Source organism: Mauremys mutica, chromosome 21, assembly GCF_020497125.1.
Source record: "Mauremys mutica isolate MM-2020 ecotype Southern chromosome 21, ASM2049712v1, whole genome shotgun sequence".
Classification (NCBI taxonomy): domain Eukaryota; kingdom Metazoa; phylum Chordata; order Testudines; family Geoemydidae; genus Mauremys; species Mauremys mutica.
Window position 1 is genome coordinate 17,861,186 of NC_059092.1, and position 23,049 is coordinate 17,884,234.

Below are 23,049 nucleotides of genomic sequence, written 5' to 3' on the forward strand. Positions count from 1 at the left end.
ACACAGAGATGGAGGTGGCCCAAGTTCTGGCTGGGCAGACAGGACCCAGCCCATGACAGGAGCCAGGCAACACATCCCTGGGTTTGCTTCTGCTTCAAGGCCAGCCCCCAGGAGCCCAGCCCCAGTGGGCCAGCAGGAGGCATCACTCTGCCCACTCCCTGGACACCTCTCCGCCTCCCCAGGTCAGGAGAGTGGTTGATCCCAAGGGGACAGCTGCAGCTCCCTACCTGCAGGCCACTGCAGGTGAGCAGAACCCTGGGCATGGGGAGAAGTAAGAGACTGTTCACACCCTGTGCCTTGTTGCTCTGTCAGAGTTGTTGGGGGATCCCAGCTAAGGGGGCTGGTCTGAGCCATGCGACCCTACTGATGCCAGCAGGATTTGTACAGCTGCCCCCTGCAGCAGGGCATGGTGGGGGGCTGCTGGCAAGTGGGTGGTGGCATCTCCCAGGGAGGACATGAGTGCAGAGCTCTCTGTGGAAGAGGTCTGGGGCAGAGGTGTCTGAGGGAGAAGCAGTGTGAGACCCTCTCTGCCACAGGGCCCATACATGGGAGAGGGGAACATTAACCTATCTCTCTCTGCCGTACCCTGTCCTATCCCTTCCTTCCCCCAGCAGCAGGAGTCTCTCCCTGATGCAGTGATCCCCAGAGACCAGTCAGAGAAGTTGGCCCCAGAGGATGACAATGATCTGACCATGGTGGAAGCTGGCTGGAGGGTCGTCATGGAGCATCTCCAAGGTGGAGACAAGATACAAACATTGCACAGCGGAGCGGGAACCGAGTACTTCCTGCCCCTCATCCCATCCCAGCTCCCTACGGGGGTGGGGAGGGGGGGCCTTGTCCCAGATGATCCACAGCCCCAATGGGAATGGTTATCCCCTAGGATCCGGGACCCCTAGAAGGATGTGTTTGTCCCATACAATCGGGGGTCCCATCCCTGCACAGGCCTTGTCCTGTTTCCTGACTCTGCCTGTGTTGGAGGAGGAGCTGGTTATGGGAGCTGGGGGAGGGGTTTCCAGCCTTCCCCCAGAGCGTGAGAGCCCAGGAGCCAGTTTGCATGGCTGTCCCCATCCCACCCTGCTAGTTTCAGGACATGGCGGAGCAGATCCAGTTCCTTTGTGCCAACCCCCGCATGTGCTTCACCACACGGAAGAGTGGGCAGGACAACCTGGAGCTGCCCAGCTCCAAAGCCGCCCTGGCAGAGGGGATTGCGGTGAGTGAAACACGGCTCCGGGCACCTGGTGGGAAGGCAGGAGACATGGAATGAGAAGGGGCCTTCCATGGGCCATGGGGCAGATCGGTGGGGCTAGAAGGGGCAGAAGAGGGCAGGGCCTGCCTGGCTGAGGACTGGGCATCAACGAAGGGGAGATTTGGGGCATAGTCACTAGGGGCACGTGAGGACTCATGGGGCTGGTGGACAGCTGAAGGAGAGGGTGAGGAGATGTGGGGTGGCTGGGAGGGGGTATGTTTGACAGGAGGGAGGGATATGGGAGGACAGGGCCCAGCTGTGCTGGGGAGATCCCGCTGGCTGTGTCAGGGTGCTGGCAGCCTCCTCTCTGGGAGTGCCTGGGGGTTAGTGGGGGCCCGAATCTCACAAATGTTTTGGGTCTCGCAGGAGCTGATTGAGTTGCTGCCCTTGGACTCTGTGCCCAGTTCCATCCTCTCCAACTCCATGGTCGCCATGTGCAACCTCAGGTACCAAGACCTCCCACCCGGCTCCCCACACCCCGGTGCAGCTCACACCCAGAGCCAGGAGTCATTGTGCCTCCCAGGTCACCTCCCAGTTGTGGCAGTTCCCTCCTTTGGAGGCGGGGGTATGTGGAGGGGATGGTCACTCCCTCTTTGCCGGGCTGGAAATTTCACTGACCCCCAGCCAGGTCACACCCCTGCTTGGTCCAACAGTTTCAATTCTTGCCAACCCGTGCCTAGTTCCTCACAGTTTCATGCCCATGTTAGTGCCAGGCCCAGCTCTGCCCTGGAAAGTCGAATACTGGCTCCTCTCTCCTACCAGCGAACTGCAGCCAGCTCAGGATCCAGAGCTGGAGTCTCACTCCTGCAGGCCACCATGCACAGTGTGTCACCGTGGCCACGGACAAGGACCATCACATCCAGGTAGATCCCTGCCCTACTCCTCTGTGCCAGGAGCAGGAGTGGCCTCTGGTCCATGCTCCCTCAGTTTGCTGGAACTGCTGAAATGAGGGGGCGGGGAGAGATGGGAAGAGGCTGGAGGGTAACAGAGGGCTGGGGGGTCCCTTCCTCCATGGGAGATTCCTTTACCCTCCTTCAGGAATCCCTTCCTTCCTTCCATGTTCTGTGCTTTGGAGCCTGGAGTCTGTCTGCATACCCAGCTCCCATCCATGGCAGCTTGGCTATGCCATGCCGTGCTGTGTGCCAGGCCTGGGGCAGAGAAGCACTAAGAACCAGGACTGAGGAGCCAGCTGTCATCCTGCCATGAACAGTTGAGAACTATGCAGAGGGGTCAGGATGGGGGAAGCCAGGCCGAGTGTGGGGTCCCCCCAGGGCTCCCCTTGTACCCATCCTGTGGCAAGTGTACCCTGGGTTCCATGATGCTGACCCATGTCTCTCTCTCCCCTTTGCAGGCATTGCACAAGACCTTGGCGGAGAACCTGGATATAATGCTGAGGAGCCTGCTGGCAGCGTCCCCCAACACTGACTAGCTCCAGCACAACTTAGAGATGAGCATGATGGGGATGGGCCAGGGAATTATGTGGGGGGCTGCAAAGGAGAGACTGGAAGATCCATGTTTCCAGGGTGTCCCCCTAGCTGGGATCCCATGGGGCCAGCTTGGCCAGTATACTCAGTGCCTGCAATGCTGTCCTCCTTCTGGGAATAGAGGGAAGGAACCTGGCTCTGCATGGCTGCTGCAGCGCCTCCTTTTGGCTGGATGTGGTGTAGCCATTCACAGCATACCAGGCTGGCTTGGGGAGCAAGAGCCTCAACCCTAGTGAGATCCAGGGGATGGTCCTGAGAGAAGAGTCACTGGCTTCTTCCTAGGAAGACCCTGAGATACAGGAAGGTCCTTGGGGAATCAGCTACTTTTCTCCCAGGAACACTGAGACCCTGGGGGGATTGTCCTCACCACCACTCACTCTGTGACTCTTAGGGCTTCAGAGCAGGGAGGGGGTCAGGGGTCTGACTCCTGCCTGATGAGCTGTTCATGAGTCAGGGGAGCAGAGAGGGTGAGACCAGCCCCAAGACCGAATATTGTCCCAATCTACAGTGACTGGCAAGTCACAAAGAGTGTCCTGAGTGCAGCAAATCCCTTCTCAAGCCCTGAGATCAGTGAGTCGGCCATTTCCACCAAGCACAAAGTCTTTAGCCGCTGGAGGTCTTTTATACAGCATGTGGGCCTGCCCTTTCACCATGACCTGCCTCCTCCTCCCACAGCACATCGGCTTCTGCATCCACTCCAGAGTCACCCAGAAGAAAGCCAGAGCCATAAAACCAGCACTGGCCTGCTGCAATACGCCAGCCACCTTCCAGGATTTAACACAAGTGACCTTTGACCCTGAGCGTAGGCAGGGCTGGCTCTGGCAAGACTGTGGGAGCTAGGGGCTCTGGGCTGGGATGCAGTCAGAGCTGGGAATCAGATGATCAATAGGCAAGTTCTTCTCCTGGCTAGGTGGTGCTTCCTGGGTCTAGGGAACTGTTCCACAGCTGCTCCAGCCTGATTGTGCCTGGCCGTGGTTCGTTCTTGTTGTTCTGGAGCAGCTGGGGTGTGTGTGTTCTCATGCAGGGCTCTGCCCTAGTTCCTCTTCTCCAGGCTCTATTCAGGACAGAGGGAATTAGGGCTCTAGCTCCTTTCCCCATGTGCCCCTACACAGAGCCTGGGAAGGCCAAGACTCCTGGCCTGGGATAGACTGGGAGCTGAAGGTGAAAGACTAATGGATTCACCCTCCTCTTCCTTGTACTAGAACTCCTCCGAGTTCCCCTACACAATTAACTCTTTACTGTTGGTGATCCAGCTGCAAGCTGCTGAGACTGAAATCAAAGACTTGCCGTCCGAGTTTGAGCTGGAGAAGTTTGATTATCTCACCACCATTCGCCGAAGGAGCGGGACTGCTTGCTCTTTCAGCAGCTTCTGGATCAGGTACAGCCCGTCATGTGGCATGACAGTAACTACAGCAACCTAGATAAGATCAGACACGAGTCGGTCTGGGATGAGGACAGCGGCTGCTGAAAACTCCTGGAGCCTGTCATTCAAAAAACCAGCCTCCCTGCAGTTAAGAAAGGTATCTTCATTGTACTCCCATCCACGCAGTGTATCCTTGGCTCACTAGGATGGCCATGTGTGTTGCATTCAGATAGTATTCACTTATAACACAGTTGTCGGCTCATGTGTACAGAATAGGCTGTCATCTTTCTGTGGGAGCCTGGATGATCTAGCTAAACGAGGACAAAAGCATCTCTTATGGGGACTACCTGACTATTTATTTTGAAGGGGCATCATTGATTTGAGTGATAGCAGGGAATCTTGTGCTAAACTGAACAGAATAACCAGTTTCTGATTAAATACCACAAGCATCTCTGGGCCAATTCTTTTCCTTCAAGGACCTTGAAGCACTTTATGATATTAAAGAATTAGGCTTCACAAACCCTCATCAGGTAGGTGGTATTAGACTGGTTTTAAAAGGGGGGAAACTGAGGCACAGGAGGACATGACTTCCCAATGTGCCATAGTGAGTCTGAAGTAGAGTGAGGGCTGGAACCCAGGATGTCTGACCCCCAGTCCTGTGCTTTTTATTTAATTCCCACCTGTGTATTAGCTGTCTGAGCCAAAGAGGTGAACAATTTTTCCCTACAAGGTTGAAATATTCACTGCACAGACCTGCAGGCCTCACATGTAGTTGCATTGGCAGGTGCATAGCATGTGCCATCCACTGGATAAAAAAGTGTAGTGCGAGGGTCCTTCTAGTCCCCGTATGGCTCAGTAAGCAGTGATCTGGGGTGTCTGTAAGCAGCAGTGGGGAACAAGGGGGACAGTCAGGAAAATCTGGAACTGATTCGGTGCTGCTGGTCTTTTAAGAAATGCCTTTGTTCTCTCACAGCAGTTCCATCACTGCCACAGACTAAGCCAGCCAGGAAGAGCGCCTCAGGCGAGAACGGAGAGCTGCTGATGGTAAGCTGCACGTCTCCGGGACCTGAAGGAGCCTTCTGAGCTACACAGCTCTTCCTTCTGGAGGAAATAGGCAGAGGGCTGAGTGGCTCCAGAGGGACTCGTACCCAGCCATCACTGGCATTAGAATAAGGGTGTGTGTAAAGCAGAGCAAATAGTGAAGCAGTGAGCTGGCCTCACAGTCCGGTGGCCAGTCGGGAGTGTAGGAGCCTGGCCAGCAGGGGCTGGGAATGCTGGGAGTCCAGCCCCTGAAGAGGAGAGACAACCCGGCCAGAATGATAGACAACACAGCCCTAGAGCAGTTCCGAGACTAGAAGGAACTGGGCTCAAGTCCTGGTTAATTGGTGCCATCCTAGTTCTTTGACAACCACAAAACGCTCCTTTGCTTTGCCTCTCTGCCCAGGACACAGGGGCCTAGGACTAGGATAGTGTAGCAAGTGTGGACGGAAGCTTAGTCCCAAACTTCTGTGGGGATAATTGAAACCTGCCTCATGGATCAATTGCTGATTTCCCCCTCCCACCCATGCAAAACCTTAGTAAATGGGACCAATCCTATTGCCTGCAGTGGCTGTGCGGCCCCTACAGGACCCCTTGGCAGGGCTTTTGGACAGTGGATTTGCATGGTTTGCAAACCTGCTGGCCATGTATCTACTGCAGCCTTGGAGAGAGTTGCCAGAAAGCCATTCTGTGCAGCACATAGAGTCCTGCACCCACTCTGTCCAGTGTAGCAGAATTGCACTTGTGTCATTACATTTTGGACTTTGCTTACAGGTATTGGGGATGGGTATGGCAGGATGTAGCCCAATGACTGTCCAAATTATACCCAAGACTGTGTGTTCTGCAGTGTTACTGTTGCCCAGATTGGATCACATGTTCAATCACTTCATATTATCTCTAAGTCTCTGGCCCTAGCTCATGGAATGGTGCTTGGCTGCTTTCGAGCTGCAGCTGAGGGGAGTGCTGCTCACAGCATATTGTGATCCCAGCAGGAAGAAGACCGCTACAAACTGATGCTGAGCAGGAGTGACAGTGAGAATATTGCCAGTAACTATTTCCGGCCCAAGCGAGCCAGCCAGATCCTCAGTGCTGATCCTACAAAGATTCTTCATAAATATCTGACACGCCTTTCCTCTTGTCCATTTGCCAGTATCTCCTCCAGTGGGGTGCTATTCCATCTGCCAAGCTCAGCACCTCTTATACCCCTTAAGATGGTTGAATGATATGAAAGACCCAAACAGCCGGCTGATGCGCTGGTACCCATTTCTCCAGCCCTACATATTCCAAGTTCAAGATAGGGCAGGCAAAGCTCCCCAGAACACTGACTTTTTCTCCGGGGAACATGGGGAGCAATGTGATGGCCCCAGCTCTTCTGGCTCCATCTTGGGGGAAGGTTGTGTGATTGGGTGCACAAACCCCACACTGAGCAACAAGGGGCTAAGGAAATACGCTGGCCTAGCCAGCCCCACCGCATCTGTGGCAAATGCACCAACATGAGGAGGGGGTAAAAGGAAGGGGAGCAGCTCATTTTGTGGCGGACCAGGGAGGAGAGCAGACATGCTTCCGGCAGCTCCAGGAGAGACGAGCTGAGGGAAGTCAGAATCTCCCCCTAAACAACCATCCAAAGGTCCCTCCCTGAGGAAAGGGAAGGCCTGCTGCAGGGACAGCCTGAGAGAGAAGCACTCCCCTCTCCCTGTCATATGAACTCTGGCTTTGATTGATCCCCTTTATTTGCTGTTTGCACTACCCCAGCAGGGGAAAGTCCTTGGACTGAGCTGGCCTCGGGAGACTGGGCCATACCCCAGGAGGAGGCAGTTGCTACCCAAGAGGAAAGGAGAAAGACCTCACTACACGTAGCCGCCAGGTGGTGCCTTGGGGTGAGCAGGCAACCCTCATGCTGCTTTACCCCAGACAGTGACCATGGGACAGTTACAGGGAGGTGGTAGGAAGTGACCTTAAGCATCCTGAGCTGTCAGAGCACTGACAGTCATAAGGGCCGGCTCCAGGATTTTTGCCGCCCCAAGCAAAAAAAAAAGTGGGGGGTGCGGAGTGCCGCTGCCGAAGCAAACAAAAAAAAGGGGGAGAGGGTGGAATGCTGCCCCTTGAAAAGGGCTGCCCCAAGCACATGCTTGGGACGCTGGTGCCTAGAGTCAGCCCTGTAGCCATAGATGCCAACCCCATGGGTGCTCCGGGGCTCAAGCGCCCATGGAAAAAAAATAGGGGGTGCTCAGCATGCACCAGCCACAGTGGTTCAGGCCTGGGCTGGCTGCTGATCAGCTATTTGGCAGGCCCTGGGGCTGGCTACTGATCAGCTGTTTGACCGGCCCTCAGGCTGCCAGCAGACTGGCTAGCAGGAGGCGCTCGGGGAGACGTGAAGCAGGGATGAGAAGAGGTGGAGCGGGGGCGGGGCCTCGGGGCAGAGCAGGAGTGGAGCACCCACTGGGAAAAAAAAAAGTCAGTGCCTGTGCTGATAGCCCACAAAGGGCCATGGGTCAGAGCCCAGTGGAGTAGAAGGGCCCTGGATCCCCTACCAACAACCCCTCTGAATGCCACAGCCCTAAGCCCTGACCACTGGTGGCACTCCCCTCCCAACCAACCCCAAGTGAAGGCCGTCACATTCTCCCAGTAGGATTGCCACTGGTCCCAGGTTTTCAAGGAATAAAGCATCATGGGCTAGAGGTTCAGCAGAAGCAGCTCCCTTAGCTTGTGTATCACTCAGTGGCACTGGTGATTCCTTAATGGACACCAGTCCCCTGTTACCCATGGAGGCCTTCATGGGCAGTGTCCACAAAGATTGCAGCGGCCTTTCTTGGCAGTTACCCTCTTAACAATGTAGCATTTGGCGGCAGCAATCCTCTTATCACAGCAGCTTTTGGAAGGGACAGTTTGATTTTCCTTTCAGTTTAGGGTCAGTGGAGACAAATGCTGCTTCCAGGGGTTTTGAAGTCTGTAGTGACAACTCCAGGTTCAAGCTGGGGCTGGCACATTCCTCTGTTACCTGCTTCCCTGCCATGTGTATGCAGCTAGCACTGCACATTTAGTCTTCCATTCTGGTCACTGACATGCCCAGCAGGTGGTGGGAAGTCAAACCTCTGTACTTGGAGTAAAATCTTCAGGTGATGTGAGGCAATTCCTCAGAAAAAAGCCTTAAAATCACTTTCCGTATTTCCCAATGCAAGTTTCCTAGACAGAACTTACTTATTTCTTTTTGGATGTCATAGCCACAACTTGAGCTCATGCCCCATACAGAATTCTCCTGTCTTATTTCTCACTGTAATAAGACAGTGAGAGGTTCTGGCAGCATCGCTACCATATCACAGCCATTTCTGCTTTCTCTTTTCTCTTGAAAAAGAGTCTGAAACTGACATTTATGAGACACAAACTCAGTTCTCCAAGGAAATATGGTTTGCACATTTATTCCTTGACTCCTCTAGATCAGATCAGAAACTGCAGTTCAGTGAGAAATGATTGCTCCTGTTCTTGTATTCAAGAGGTTAAAGATTTTTGTAATCTGTATGTTAACTATTTATATTTTAGTCATTTATCTTATGTGCAGGACATCTGGTTAATGATCACAATACATTGCCTTTTAACAACAAACAGTCTGACTGCTGTTACATTTACAGTTCATGTTCCTTTGCATTTTTGCCAGATGTTGCATACATTGGCCACTATCCCTCTAGCTCAGTGGTTCCCAAACTGTGGTTCGTGAAATGTTACAGGGGATTCTTGGGGAAAAAATTCCCTAATGGCGGACAGAGCTGTCCCTAGGAACTCCTGGCATCACGGGGCTAGCAGCCCGGAGCTTCTGGATTTCCAAGAGCTAAGCAGATCAAAGCAAATGTCTCTATCACACTGAGAAGTTTTAAACTTCAAGACTTTTAAGAAATGGAAAGGGAGGTGGATATTTTTTGCTGTTTTTAAAATTAAATAGGCAGCTAATATTGTTTTAAAAATTATTATGAAGAGCAAGTTTAAGCTTTGTTGTAACATGCATGTTTGCCTGGACTGCTCAAGACCTGAATGCTTGTGTAAGAAGAACTCTTTGAGTTGGCTTCTTAAATACCTTTGTGCTGTTTCACATCTGATACTCCTTGATGAAACATAGGAGCCTTGTCTTATAAAAGTGATACAAGCTACAAAAGTGAGATCTTGGAGGAGTGTTGCTGTTTTCATAATGTAATAAAAATCTGTAATGATAAATAATAATGAATAAAGTGTGTAATAATCATGTCATAAAAACAAATTATATATTTCCAAGATCACTGTTTTTATAATTTATACTCAGGTAAAGGAGAAAATCCCTGGAAATACTCATTTTTAGGAGGGGGTTCACGTGACTTGACATTTTAGTGAAAGGGGTTCACAGGTTGTTAAAGTTTGGGAACCACTGGCTCTAGCTGTAAAGCACTGGGTGAGGAGTGTCTTTCCCATCAGCTTTTGCTTCATAATCTGAAAGCCAGCATATTCTGCTGTTGATCAGCAAAAGACACTGCCTACCCTCGTTGTCCTAGACAGTGAGAGGTGACCCAAATGGCAGGGCATAGCTCGGAGAAGAGGAAAGGGATGCATGCTGCAGCGTGGGTACTAGCAGTGGCAGTGGGAAGGAAGGAAGCCCCCAGTGGTGGGGAATAGAGCACAGTTTTCAGCCCTGCTAGGACAGTAACAGTGTTGCCTACTCTCATGATTTTATTGAAAATCTTGCAATTTTTGGTGCTTTCCATTAGGTCTCAGCCCTTGGAGTCATGCGATTACATGGGACTCTCAGCGTTATTTTAACAAGTAAGTTTCTAGCCCTCGTGGTGACAGTGAAAAACATGCCAATGTGATTCCTGAAGGGCACAGCTCCAGAAGACAAAGACCCCAAAGCTATTTTTAAAAAATATCATGACTTTTGAGCCAATGTGATGACGGATGTGTGGCTCCTGATATGAATGCTGGGGGGTGGATACTGCAGTAAACCTGGTGCCATCTGGCCAGGCACAGTCTCTGGGGCAGAGAGGGAGACCTGTTCTGCAGCCCAAGTTGATGGCGGAGTTGAAGACTGCCAAGGAAACCAGGCAGTTAGTAGAGCCTAAGAACCTTTTCAAGGATAAAACCTATCACTGCGCATGAGGAAGAATTTGAGGCCTGGTTGGATCATGCTCTTCAGGTGGAACAGGAATGGACATGCTGTGAAAGGGAAAAAAAAAAAAAGAGACTAGTGGAAAGTCTGCAAAGACCTGCTCCTGAATCTATCAGGGTCCTCAGGGTCAGTAATCCAGATGCAACTGCTGCTGAATACCTCTCATCTTTGGAGGGCTTTGAAAGCACTGAAAACAGAGAGCATGCTATGTTAATATTCCAGACTGCCCATCAGGAACTTGGAGAGAAACTACCTCAATATCTGGCATGGATGGAATGACTCCTGCAGAGGGCCCACTGTAAAATAGGAATTGCAGGGAGTGATTTGGATTATCTCAGATTGGAGCAAGGGTTAAAGGGTGCTACCCATACTGGATTGATGCTGTTCCAGTTGCGATTAAAGGACAGAAAGAGGAATCTCCCATTTTTTGCCACACAGATGAGAGAGGTCAGGGAGTGGGAGACAGGATTCTGAAGATAACCCTTCCTGAGGCCTTGTCTACACTACAAGACTATTTCGAATCTACTTAAGTCGAATTTGTGGATTCGACCTTATGAAGTCGAATTTGTGTATCCACAGTAAATACACTAATTCGAATTTCTGAGTCCACAGTAACGGGGCTGGCGTCGACTTTGGAAGCGGTGCACTGTGGGAAGCTATCCCACAGTTCCCGCAGTCCCCGCTGCCCATTGGAATGCTGGGTAGAGCCCCCAATGCCTCCTGGGGGAAAAATGTGTCGAGGGTGCTTTTGGGTAACTGTTGTCATTGAACCGTCAATCACGCCCTCCCTCCCTGAAAGCTCCGGCGGGAAATCTGTTTGCGCCCTTCTCTTGTCAGTTACAGCGCGTACGCCACAGCACTGCGAGCATGGAGCCCGCTGCGATCATCGCTGCACTTATGGCCATTGTCAACTCCTCGCACCTTATCGTCCACCTCTTCCACAGTCAGCTGCTGAGAAATCGGGCGAGGAGGCTCCGGCAGCGCAGTGAGGACAGGAATTCACAGAGTGGCGCAGACCTCTCACAAAGCAGGGTACGCCGCGCCGTGGAGATCATGGTGGCAATGGGTCAAGTTCATGGTGTGGAACGGCGATTCTGGGCCCGGGAAACAAGCAAGGACTGGTGGGACCGCATAGTGCTGCAGGTCTGGGATGAATCACAGTGGCTGCGAAACTTCAGGATGCGTAAGAGCACTTTCCTTGAACTCTGTGACTTGCTGTCCCCTGCCCTGAAGCGCCAGGACACCCGGATGCGAGCAGCCCTGAGTGTGCAGAAGCGAGTGGCCATAGCCCTCTGGAAACTTGCAATGCCAGACAGCTACCGGTCAGTAGCGAACCACTTTGGCGTGGGCAAATCTACCGTTGGGGTTGCTGTGATTGAAGTAGCCCACGCAATCGTTGAGCAACTTCTCTCAAAGTTAGTGACTCTCGGAAACGTCCAGGACATCATAGATGGCTTCGCCGCGATGGGATTCCCAAACTGCGGTGGGGCTATAGATGGGACTCACATCCCTATCCTGGCACCAGCCCACCAGGCCAGCGAGTACATTAACCGAAAGGGCTACTTTTCAATGGTGCTGCAAGCACTGGTAGACCATAGGGGACGTTTTACCAACATCTTCGTTGGGTGGGCGGGCAAGGTTCATGACGCGCGTGTGTTCAGGAACTCTGGTCTGTTTAAACGCCTCCAGGCAGGTACTTTCTTCCCGGACCACAAAATAATGGTTGGGGATGTGCAGATGCCTACAGTGATCCTCGGGGACCCAGCCTACCCGCTAATGCCCTGGGTCATGAAGCCCTATACAGGCGCCTTGGACAGAGAGAAGGAACTCTTCAACTACCGGCTGAGCAAGTGCAGAATGGTGGTGGAGTGTGCTTTCGGACGTCTCAAGGGGAGATGGCGGAGCTTACTGACTCGCTCGGACATCAGCGAAAAGAATATCCCCGTAGTTATTGCTGCTTGCTGTGTGCTACACAATCTCTGTGAGAGCAAGGGCAGACCTTTTTGTCCGGATGGGAGGTTGAGGCAAATCGCCTGGCTGCAGTTTACGCTCAGCCAGACACCCGTGCCGAGAGAATATCCCAGCGGGAAGCACTGTGTATCCGGGAGGCTTTGAAAGCAAGTTTCCTCGGAGAGCAGGGTAACCTATGACTCTCCACTTGCTTTCAAGAGAAACTGACCCTGGGCCTGTGTCTGTATGTGTCGATTTCGATCTGCGGTTACATACCCCGTTCTCCAAGTTTCCCCCACTTCCAAAGCACGTTTTAAAGCAAATTAATTGTTACGCTCATTATTAATAAATCTTTGTTTTACTTTGCATTTCTGTTCAGGTGTTGAAACATGGACGCATACTGTGCTGGGCACGGTGTGCACTGATGTACAGACCGCTTGTTCCATAGAGGAATGACATCCTCCTGCTCCTACATAGGTCTCTGGGGTGGGGGACGGTTGCAAGTGGTTGTGCATGAAGGGGAGGGATTGCAGGAAGGGGTGGGTTTGCAGGAAGGGGCGAGTGGTGCCTTCTTTGGATAGGGGTTTGGATGACGGCAGTGGGCTGCGGGTTTGGGCGTAGGAAGGGGTGAGGGGTGTGGGGGAAGGGTGAGTATCTGTCCGTGGATGAGGGCTCTTGTTGGGGCTCAGGGCAGCGGAGAGGCTCGTTGCTACGGTGGAAGTGCATGGTAAGGGCAGCGTGCCTTAACATTAAGGGGGTGGCAGGCGCTAGGACCCTGGACAAGCATACACATCACAGAATGACCCGGGGCAGCATACACCACACAGAGTGACCCTGGTGCCTACTGACTGCAGTGTGTGTGTGGCCTGCAGTTGATCATGGCCCCAAGTCTGTACCCTGGTAATGTAGGCTATACCCTGCAATTATAAATCCCCTCCCCCCCCACATACACAAAAAAATCCTCTGACACGAAAGACGTGACCGAAACAGTGAATAACAGCAAACAACTTTTAATAATCTAATACACAGTGGGGGGATGAAACTTGGATTTGGGACTGGGTGAGCCTGTAAGGGAAGCACTTCTACAAATTTATAGCGTGAGAGGTGTGTGGTACATTAGCGCTATGCAGTGGTGCAGTGACAGTTCTCACGGCCCCTACCGCCCCTCCGTCTTGTACTTTTGGGTGAGGGGGGGGCAGGACTTCTTGGCGGGGGAGGGCGGTTGCAGATACACTGCAGGGGGGCTCTGTCCTCCTGCCTGCGGTCCTGCAGAACATCAACAAGGCGCCAGAGCGTGTCCGTTTGCTCCCTCATTAGCCCAAGCAGCGTTTGAGTCGCCTGCTGGTCTTCCTGCCGCCACCTATCCTCCCGTTCGATGTGTGTGCGATGCTGTTGACATAGGGTCTCCCTCCACTGTCTCTGCTCTGCCGCCTCGGCTCTGGAGCAGGCCATCAGTTCCGCGAACATCTCGTCCCTAGTCTTTTTCTTTCGCCGCCTAATCTGCGCCAGCCTCTGCGAGGGGGATGCCGGGGCAGTCCGGGAAAGACCCGAAGCTGTGTGATGGGAAAAGTAACTGATTTCCTTGAACAGATACATGTTTGCGAACAGTGAACACAGTCTAGTCAGTTTCTCTGAACAAGACCATACGGGGCAACAAGTCTCACGAGATCTCAGGACAAGTTCGAGATTTCGGAATACGCTCTCATTGGCTGCGGCATTGCACAGGAGAGCGGACAAGTGTGGAGAGACAGCTGAATCCGTCTAGCAGACAGTCCTGGTAAGCCTTACAGTACATTCTGCTTATCAGTTAATGGATAGCTGTGCCCTCCCGCTAAAGGCAATCTGGAAATCATATACTCTGACCCTTTTCCAGCCACTCCCGCCAGTGCACGGGAAAGATCAATGTATGCTTTTCCTATGTGGCCTACAACACGTGGCTGTTAAGCGAGGGTCATTGTTATGCAAAGTAAAAGTCAACCATTCACAACAGTAACAATACACTAATTGCCCTAATTAGATGCAGCATTTCATGAATGAGATCACCCTGATGCGGGTCCCTCGGAGTCACAAAGAGCGGATGCTAAGGGAAGCCCTGCAGAGACCAGGACCATATGCGGCCATGCTTGTGGAGGCGATGATTCCCATCTACATAAGGATGTCCTGGCGCGGAAGAGTGTGCTTCCACGGAGCACCCAACAAGGCACCTCTCCCCAGGAACCTCCTGCGGAGGCTTTTCGAGGACCTAAATGAGACCTTTCTTGAATTGTCCCTGGAGGATTATTGTTCAATCCCTATATGTGTGGACCTACTTTTCATATAGTTTTTCATTGAAAATTTTATATATAGTATTTCTATTTTTTTATACCTGTTTTATAAAAAATAAATGTTTACATGTTTATAGCACTTACCGCCTGATCCTTCCCCTGATTCAGAGTCCGGGTTAACGGCCGGGGAGGGTTGGTAGGGGATCTCTGTGAGGGTGATGAAGAGATCCTGGCTGTCAGGGAAAGCGGTATTGTGTTGGCTGTCGCCTGCGCCGTCCTCCACAGACCCTTCCTCATCTTCCACATCGGCGAACATCGAGGAGGAACTGTCCAGGTTCACTATGCCATCCACTGAGTCCACGGTCACTGGTGGGGCAGTGGTGGCAGACCCACCTAGAATGGCATGCAGTGCCTCGTAGAAGCGGCATGTCTGGGGCTGGGCTCCGGAGCGTCCGTTTGCCGCTCTGACTTTTTGGTAGCCTTGTCTCAGGTCCTTGATTTTCACATGGCACTGCATTGCATCCCGGCTGTATCCTTTCTCTATCATTGCTTTGGAGACCTTCTCGAAGGTCTTTGCATTCCGCTTGTTGGAGCGCAGCTCCGACAGCACAGACTCCTCGCCCCACATACCGATCAGATCCAGGACTTCCCGGTCTGTCCATGCTGGGGACCTCTTTCTATTCTTGGATTGGCCGGACTCCTCTGCTGGAGAGCTCTGCATCGTTGCAGGTGCTGCGGAGCTCGCCCCGATGTCCAGCCAGGACGTCAGATTCAAAGTGCCCAAACAGGAAAAGGAATTCAAATTTTCCTGGGGCATTTCCTGTGTGGCTGGTCAGAGAATCCAAGCTCCGACTGCTGTCCAGAGCGTCAACAGAGTGGTGCAGTGTGGGATAGCTCCCGGAGCTACTAAGTTCGATTTGCATCCACACCTAGCCTAATTCGAGCTAGCCATGTCGAATTTAGCGTTACTCCACCTGTTGGGGTGGAGTACCGAATTCGAACTAAAGAGCCCTCTAGTTCGAATTAAATGGCTTCCTGGTGTGGACGGTTGAGCGGTTAGTTCGAATTAACGCTGCTAAATTCGATTTAAAGTCCTAGTGTAGACCAGGCCTGAGAGACTGAAATGAGAGGTATACTTTGGAAGCCACTCTGTATAACTCCCCTCCAGAAAGTAGCCTTATGATGAAACAGATCGCTGAGTTGCAAGAGAAAGTAGCTGTCCTGACAGTGAATCAGCACTTTGTAGTGGTCTCTCCAACAAATGACCTGAGGGAAAGTATCTCGACTCCCAGAGCAAAGGTGAGATGGACAGCTATACAAGAGAGGCAAGGGTCAAGAAAATGATAGGGCCCGGTGGAACCCTCACCTCTTGGAGTCCATGCATTCCTGTTGTTGGAATGGAGAAGATGGTCATTATGTATGAGGATGTCCGAATCCTGTAAACCCTGGGAGAGCTGAGGAATGATTTAAGGCAGCAGGACACTTTGGAGGGACCAGGTAAGGGAACATCATGGGTCCCGTAACCACCTTCACTTCTCACCAACTCAAAGACATGAAGACTGAGTCTTTGCCTCCAGCTATGCCAGGCTTACCTGTAGAACTGCGTGGACCAAAGTCTGAGGTTGGGGTTATTATTAAGGGAATAGAGTGTACAGCTGTTCTAGATGGTGGCTCTCAGGTCACTGTCATCTTCAAACCCTTTTACTGGCAACATCTGACCCATCTGCCCCTGAAGCCCCTAATCAGGTTGACTGTCTGGAGGTTAGATGACCAGTAGCCATACCTAGGATACATGCTAGTGAAATTAAAATTCCCAAAGGATATGGTTGGAATTGAGAAAGAGAGAGACACTCTTGCTTTGATCTGTCCACCCACTGGATATCCAGACAAAATGCCTTGTATAATAGGAACACATGCAGCCATGGCTCAGCTATGCAAAGAGTTTTCTGGACCTAAGTAAGCACAAAGCCTGGAGATCCATGCACTGTGTTTAGAAGCATATCAAGCTAAAGGGGGAGACCCAGACCAGTGTAGATTTCAAGGCCCAGTGGGAATGGTCAAACTAAGATATAGGCCTCCGGTTACTATTCCTGCTAGGACAACCCATCTAGTGGATGGAATTGCTCAAGTGGATCAGATAGCTACCAATCAGTTAATCCTGAGTGAAGCTTCAGATACAGATGTGCTGCTGGGCGGATTGATGGTGAAGAGAGGCATAGCCAAAACCTCATCTTGTATAAAAGTGTCAGTAAAGCTACCAGTGGCTAAGGAAACTGAGCACCCAATCACTATCCCTCAGGGAACTGCGGTAGTACACATATACTTGGCTGCAACAGTGGCCCATACTGCTCAAAGATTATACTCATATTTGACCCAGAGAAGTTGAACTTTGGAAACTCCCCAATTCCTTGAGCATGGAAAGAGAGACTAAAATGGAAACAAAGGCCCCAAGTGTTCTCCACTTGTGAAATGTGGGTTGTGTCAAGGGAGTTGAACATCACATTCAGTTGAATGATAGGCCTTTCCCTGAACGATTGATGACACTAGTACCTGCAGAGGTGGCAGACATTTGGAAGACCGCAGAAATCATCAGGAACTCTAGAAGTCCTTATGCCTCCCTGTGACGTTATTGATATAAATGGGGACCATATAGAACATGGGTTGCAACCAAGGTCCTGTAGTGGCACCAAATCCTAAGTAAAAGGGGTCATATAAGGTGTCTAAGACCAGGTTCTGGGTTGCTGATTATAATTATGCTGTCTATATGTCTGTATCATTTTTAGTTGAAGTTATGAATGTTGGCTCTATGCTGTCTGTATTTCAAGTTTGTGCTGTGCTTCTGGGGGAAGCCTCCCAGACAAGCTGGTGTTAGCTCTGCCTAGCCTGTTTGATGGCCCATTAAGGACCATTAAGGACACAATGGACCCATGGAGAGAAGGCAGACACGCCTTGTGACTCGGCAAAGTATGCAGGGACTGGCCCATGTGACTCCAGGCTCCATCTTGCTGTAAATTTCCACAGTGAAGACAAAGAGATTCTTACACCTGGAAAAGTCTATATAAGGCTGATGCTTCATCTCCATCTTGTCTTCAATCCTGCTTCTGACCTCTGGAAGGACTTTGCTACAAACTGAAGCTTTACACAAGGGACTGAACGACCCATCCCAGCGGGGGATGTTCCAGAGACTCAATTTGAACCTGCAGTTTACTCCAGCACTGCTGCAAGCCTGAACTAAGAACTTTGCCATTACTGTATGTAATTGATTCCATTTAACCAATTCTACCTCTCATTTCCACCTTTTTCCCTTTGTAAATAAACCTTTAGATTTTAGATTCTAAAGGATTGGCAACAGCGTGATTTGTGGGTAAGATCTGATGTGTATATTGACCTGGGTCTGGGGCTTGGTCCTTTGGGATCGAGGGAACCGTTTTCTTTTATTGGGGTGTTGGTTTTCATAACCATTCATCCCCAGGACGAGTGCACTGGTGGTGATGCTGGGAGACTGGAGTGTCTAAGGAAATTGCTTGTGTGACTTGTGGTTAGCCAGTGGGGTGAGACCAAAGTCCTTTTTGTCTGGCTGGTTTGGTTGGCCTTAGAGGTGGAAAAACCCCAGCCTAGGGCTGTGACTGCCCTGTTTGAGCAATTGGTCCTGATTTGGCACTCTCAGTTGGGTCCCGCCAGAATCGCTCCGTCACACTCCCCAATTGCTGTGGCCAGAAAAAATAATGGGATGTACACATTTGCATAGATGATCCTACTCTGAATATCTGTGGAATCCCTGACCAGTATATTACCCCCAAGAGTGGATGATGTCTTAGACTGCCTGACAGGAAGCTGTTGGTTTTCCATTTTGGATCTGAGAAGTGGACACTATCAGGTATTCATGGGACCAGCTAATAGGGAAAAGACAGGCTTCATCTGTCCATTACAATTCTACAAATTTCTGAGAATACTCCAGGGACTATCTAAGGTCCTGGCCACATTCCAGAGATGAATGGAGCAGACGGATGGTGACGTGAACCTTCTGGAAGTCCTGGTGTATCTGGATGACTTGATAATGTTCAGTCATACTTTGGAAGAGCATGAAGAATGCTTGTTGAAAGTGCTGGACTGCCTGCAGGAACAAGGATTGAAACTATCTTTAGACAAATGCCAGTTCTGTCAGGAAAAAGTAAAGTACATAGGCATATAATCTCTTGAGATGGAGCTGCTGCAGATCTGGATAAGCTGGAAGCCTTGAGGGCATGGCCAAGACCCAAAACCTTGAAAGAATTGAAGAGTTCTTCTTTGAGTGCTTGCTCATATCGATTCCAATTAGGTGTGTGCGCGCCGCGTGCACATTCGTCGGAAGATTTTTACCCTAGCAACACTCGGTGGGTCGGCTGGGCGCCCCCTGGAGTGGCACCGCTATGGCACCGGATATATACCCCTGCCGACCCATTCGCCCCTCAGTTCCTTCTTACCGCCCGTGTCGGTCGTTGGAACAGTGGAGCGCGGCTTAGCTGACCTCCACTTCCCTAGCTACTCGTAGTTCTCGTTCCTTGTTGTGTATATAGTTAAAAACTTTTTATATAGTTCAACTTAGTTTATCACTTTGTGATATATTTAGTATAATATAGTTAAGAGGGGTTTGGGGAATAGCCCCTTCCCCGCACCCGGTGCCGGGGCCCATGCCCGGTTCACCGGGTTTCAAACCGTGCTTGGCCTGCCGCAGGCCGATGCCAACAGGAGATCCGCACGACTCCTGTCTGAAGTGCCTCGGAGAATCGCACCTGACAGCTAAGTGCCACATTTGCAAGGCTTTTAAGCCAAGAACAAAAAAGGAGCGGGACATTAGGCTAAAGCAGCTCCTCATGGAGGCGGCTCTCACCCCTCCACCTTCGGCACCGAGCACTGGTCACTCTTCAAGCAGGAGCACCTCCTCGGCACCGGACCGCGCCGGTATGGCCAAGGCTCCTCAGCACCACCCGTCGCCGGCACCGAGGCCGGCTCGACGCCACTCCCTCTCCCCGAGGTTGAGAAAGACTAAGAGGGAACGCCATGGCCAGCAGGCGGCAGCCCCAAAATTGAAGGAGACTAGGTGAAAGGACCTGCTCGGCCATAAGGTGTACTCGGCGGTTGCTTTACAGCTCCGGGTGGCGAATCAACAAGCCCTCCTCAGCCGCTATAATTACAACACATGGGCGGAGGTGGGGAGATTTATGGAACTACTCCCTCAGGATTCCCGCCAGGAGTTTGCAGCCTTCTTGGAGGAAGGAAAAAAGGTGGCCAGAACTTCCCTCCAAGCCTTGCTCGATGCAGCTGACTCAGCAGCCAGGACTCTGGCCTCAGGTGTTGCCATGAGGCGTATCTCATGGCTTCAGGTTTCCAACCTCCCACCCGAGCTGCAGTACACCATCCAGGACTTGCCGTTCGATGGTAAAGGCCTCTTCTCGGAGAAGACTGACCCTAGGCTGCAAAGCCTGAAAGACAATAGGGTCATAATGCGTTTGCTAGGCATGCACACGCCAGTGACCCAACGCAGACCCTTCTGCCCCCAACCTCCTCGTCCGTACTTTGTGCCTAGAAACAGACAGGACTTTGACAGGCGGCGCGGCCGAGGTGGCCGTAGACGCCAATCAGGACCCCAAAGGGGCCAAAATCAAGGTCCCTTGAAACCACCAGCAGGACCAAAATCTAACTTTTGAAGGTGCGCCCGAGGACGGCGTACCAATTACAGGCCAGGATCCTTCTCCTCCCTTCTCCAACCGTCTCTCCTACTTCCTCCTGGCGTGGTTCCAGTTAACCTCAGATCTCTGGGTCCTACGCACGGTGGAACATGGATACCACCTCCAATTTGTTTCAACCCCACCCTCCCACCCCATCCCTCTTCAGGGACCCTCTCATGAGCAATTCCTCTTGCAAGAGGTGCGGTCGCTTCTCGCCATGGGAGCTATAGAGGAGGTGCCAAAGAACGAAAAGGGCAAGGGGTTTTACTCCCATTATTCCCTGATCCCCAAGTCGAAGGGTGGTCTCAGACCCATCCTCGACCTGCGAGGACTCAACCAGTTTATGGTAAAGTTGAAGTTCCGTATGGTATCCCTGGGGACCATTATCCCATCCATGGATCCTGGAGATTGGTATGCTACCCTCGATATGAAGGATGCATATTTTCATATCGCCATTTTTCCTCCGCACAGGAGGTACCTCCGCTTTGTAGCCGACCATCAGCACTTCCAGTTCACGGTCCTGCCCTTCGGCCTTTCCACAGCCCCAAGGGTATTCACGAAGTGAATGGCCGTGATCACCGCATATCTCCGCCGACGTCGGATACACGTGTTTCCGTATCTGGACGATTGGCTCATCCGGGGGACCTCCGAGACACAAGTCACTCAGCATGTGGGCATCGTCAGGGACCTATTCTCTCGTCTAGGCCTGGTGATCAATATAGAGAAGTCCTCTCTGGTTCCCACACAGAGGTTAGACTTCATAGGAGCGACCCTAGACTCCAATCTCGCCAGGGCCTGCTTACCACAGCCGCGGTTTCAAGCAATGGCAACAATCATCCACGGTCTGCAAAATTTCCCGACGACCTCGGTTCGCAATTGTCTCGGTCTCTTGGGTCACATGGCTGCATGCACGTTCGTAACCAAGCACGCCAGGCTCTGCCTCCGTCCGTTACAAACTTGGCTCAACTCGGTATACCGCCCGAGCAGGGACTCAATAGACACAATAGTCACCATTCCCCCGAGCACTCTAGGATCTCTAAACTGGTGGCTGACTCCCTCCCTGGTGTATGCAGGGCTACCGTTCCATCCGCCTCAGCCCTCAGTGTCCCTGACGACGGACGCGTCTTCTCTCGGCTGGGGCGCGCACCTCGGGAGCCTTCGTACGCAAGGCCTCTGGTCACCTCAGGAGCTGAACCTGCACATAAATGTCCGAGAACTGAGAGCAGTCCGCCTAGCGTGCCAGGCATTCCTTTCAACATTTACAAGGCCGCGGTGTCTCAGTGTTTACAGACAACACAACAGCCATGTACTATATAAACAAACAGGGAGGGACTCGATCTTCTCCCCTTTGTCAGGAGACCATCAGACTCTGGGAGTTTTGTATAGCCCACTCAATAGACCTGGTAGCGTCCTTTCTCGCGGGGGTTCGGAACACTCTGGCGGATCGACTGAGCAGGTCATTCCTCTGCCACGAGTGGTCGATACGCCCGGATGTTATTCATTCGGTTTTCCAGAGGTGGGGATTTCCCCACATAGACCTGTTTGCTTCCCGCGAGAACAGGAAATGCCAGATGTTCTGTTCCTTCCATGGCCTCTCACCAGGGTCGATCTCGGATGCATTCCTGATGCCGTGGACGAACCGGCTGCTTTATGCCTTCCCGCCGTTCCCGCTGGTTCACAAGGTCCTGCTAAAACTCCGCAGGGACAGAGCGCACCTAATCTTGATTGCTCCAGGGTGGCCCAGGCAGCACTGGTACACCACACTACTTGATCTGTCACTAGCCAACCCGATTCCCGTGCCACTCCACCCAGACCTCATAACGCAGGACCACGGCAGACTTCGCCACCCAGACCTGCAGGCCCTTCACCTCAAGGCGTGGCTGCTGCATGGCTAAACCAGTCAGAGTTGCGTTGCTCTGCCTCAGTACAGCAAGTACTCCTGGGTAGCAGGAAGCCTTCCACACGGTCAACGTATCTGGCCAAATGGAAGCGTTTCTCCTCCTTGTGCGGGACACACAGTGTTACCCCCGCTGAGGCCTCGATCCCACCATCTTGGATTACCTCTGGTCTCTCAAACAGGAGGGCCTGGCGGTATCTTCCTTGCGGGTGCACTTGGTGGCCATCTCTACCTTCCATCCAGGGGGGAGTGGCCGCTCCGTGTTCTCACACCCTATGGTCTCTAGATTTCTTAAGGGCCTAGAGCACCTATACCCACAGGTACAACGCCCCGCCCCAACATGGGACCTCAACCTGGTTCTAACCAGACTTATGTCTCCCCCATTTGAGCCATTGGCAACATGCTCGTTGCTATACCTATCCTGGAAGACAGCTTTTTTCGTAGCCATTACATTGGCCAGACGAGTTTCCGAGCTTCGTGCTCTAACGGTGCACCCACCGTATACTGTGTTCCACAAGGACAAGGTGCAGTTACGACCACACCCGGCATTCCTCCCTAAAGTGGTATCGGCATTCCATGTCAACCAGGATATCTTCCTTCCGGTCTTCTTCCCGAAGCTGCACTCATCACAACGGGAGCGACAATTGCACTCCCTGGACGTCCGTAGAGTGCTCGCATTTTATATCGAGTGGACAAAATCATTTCGTAAAATGCCCCAGCTCTTTGTCGCAGTGGCAGACCGAATTAAGGGTCTACCTGTCTCATCCCAGAGGGTCTCATCATGGGAGTATATCTGTACTTGCGTGTATCTGTACTTGTTATGACTTGGCTCATGTACCCTCGAGCCACCTCACCGCACACTCTACCAGGGCTCAGGCTTCATCTGCCACCTTCCTGGTTCATGTACCTATCCAGGAGATATGTCGTGCAGCTACCTGGTCTTTGGTCCACACCTTTGCTTCACATTATGCTCT

At 51.9% G+C, this 23,049-nt stretch overlaps 1 pseudogene; it reads left to right on the forward strand.

Moving 5' to 3' along the window:
* The first annotated feature begins 1,090 nt into the window (after positions 1-1,090).
* Positions 1,091-20,125, forward strand: LOC123354511 (annotated as a pseudogene).
* Positions 20,126-23,049: the final 2,924 nt, after the last annotated feature.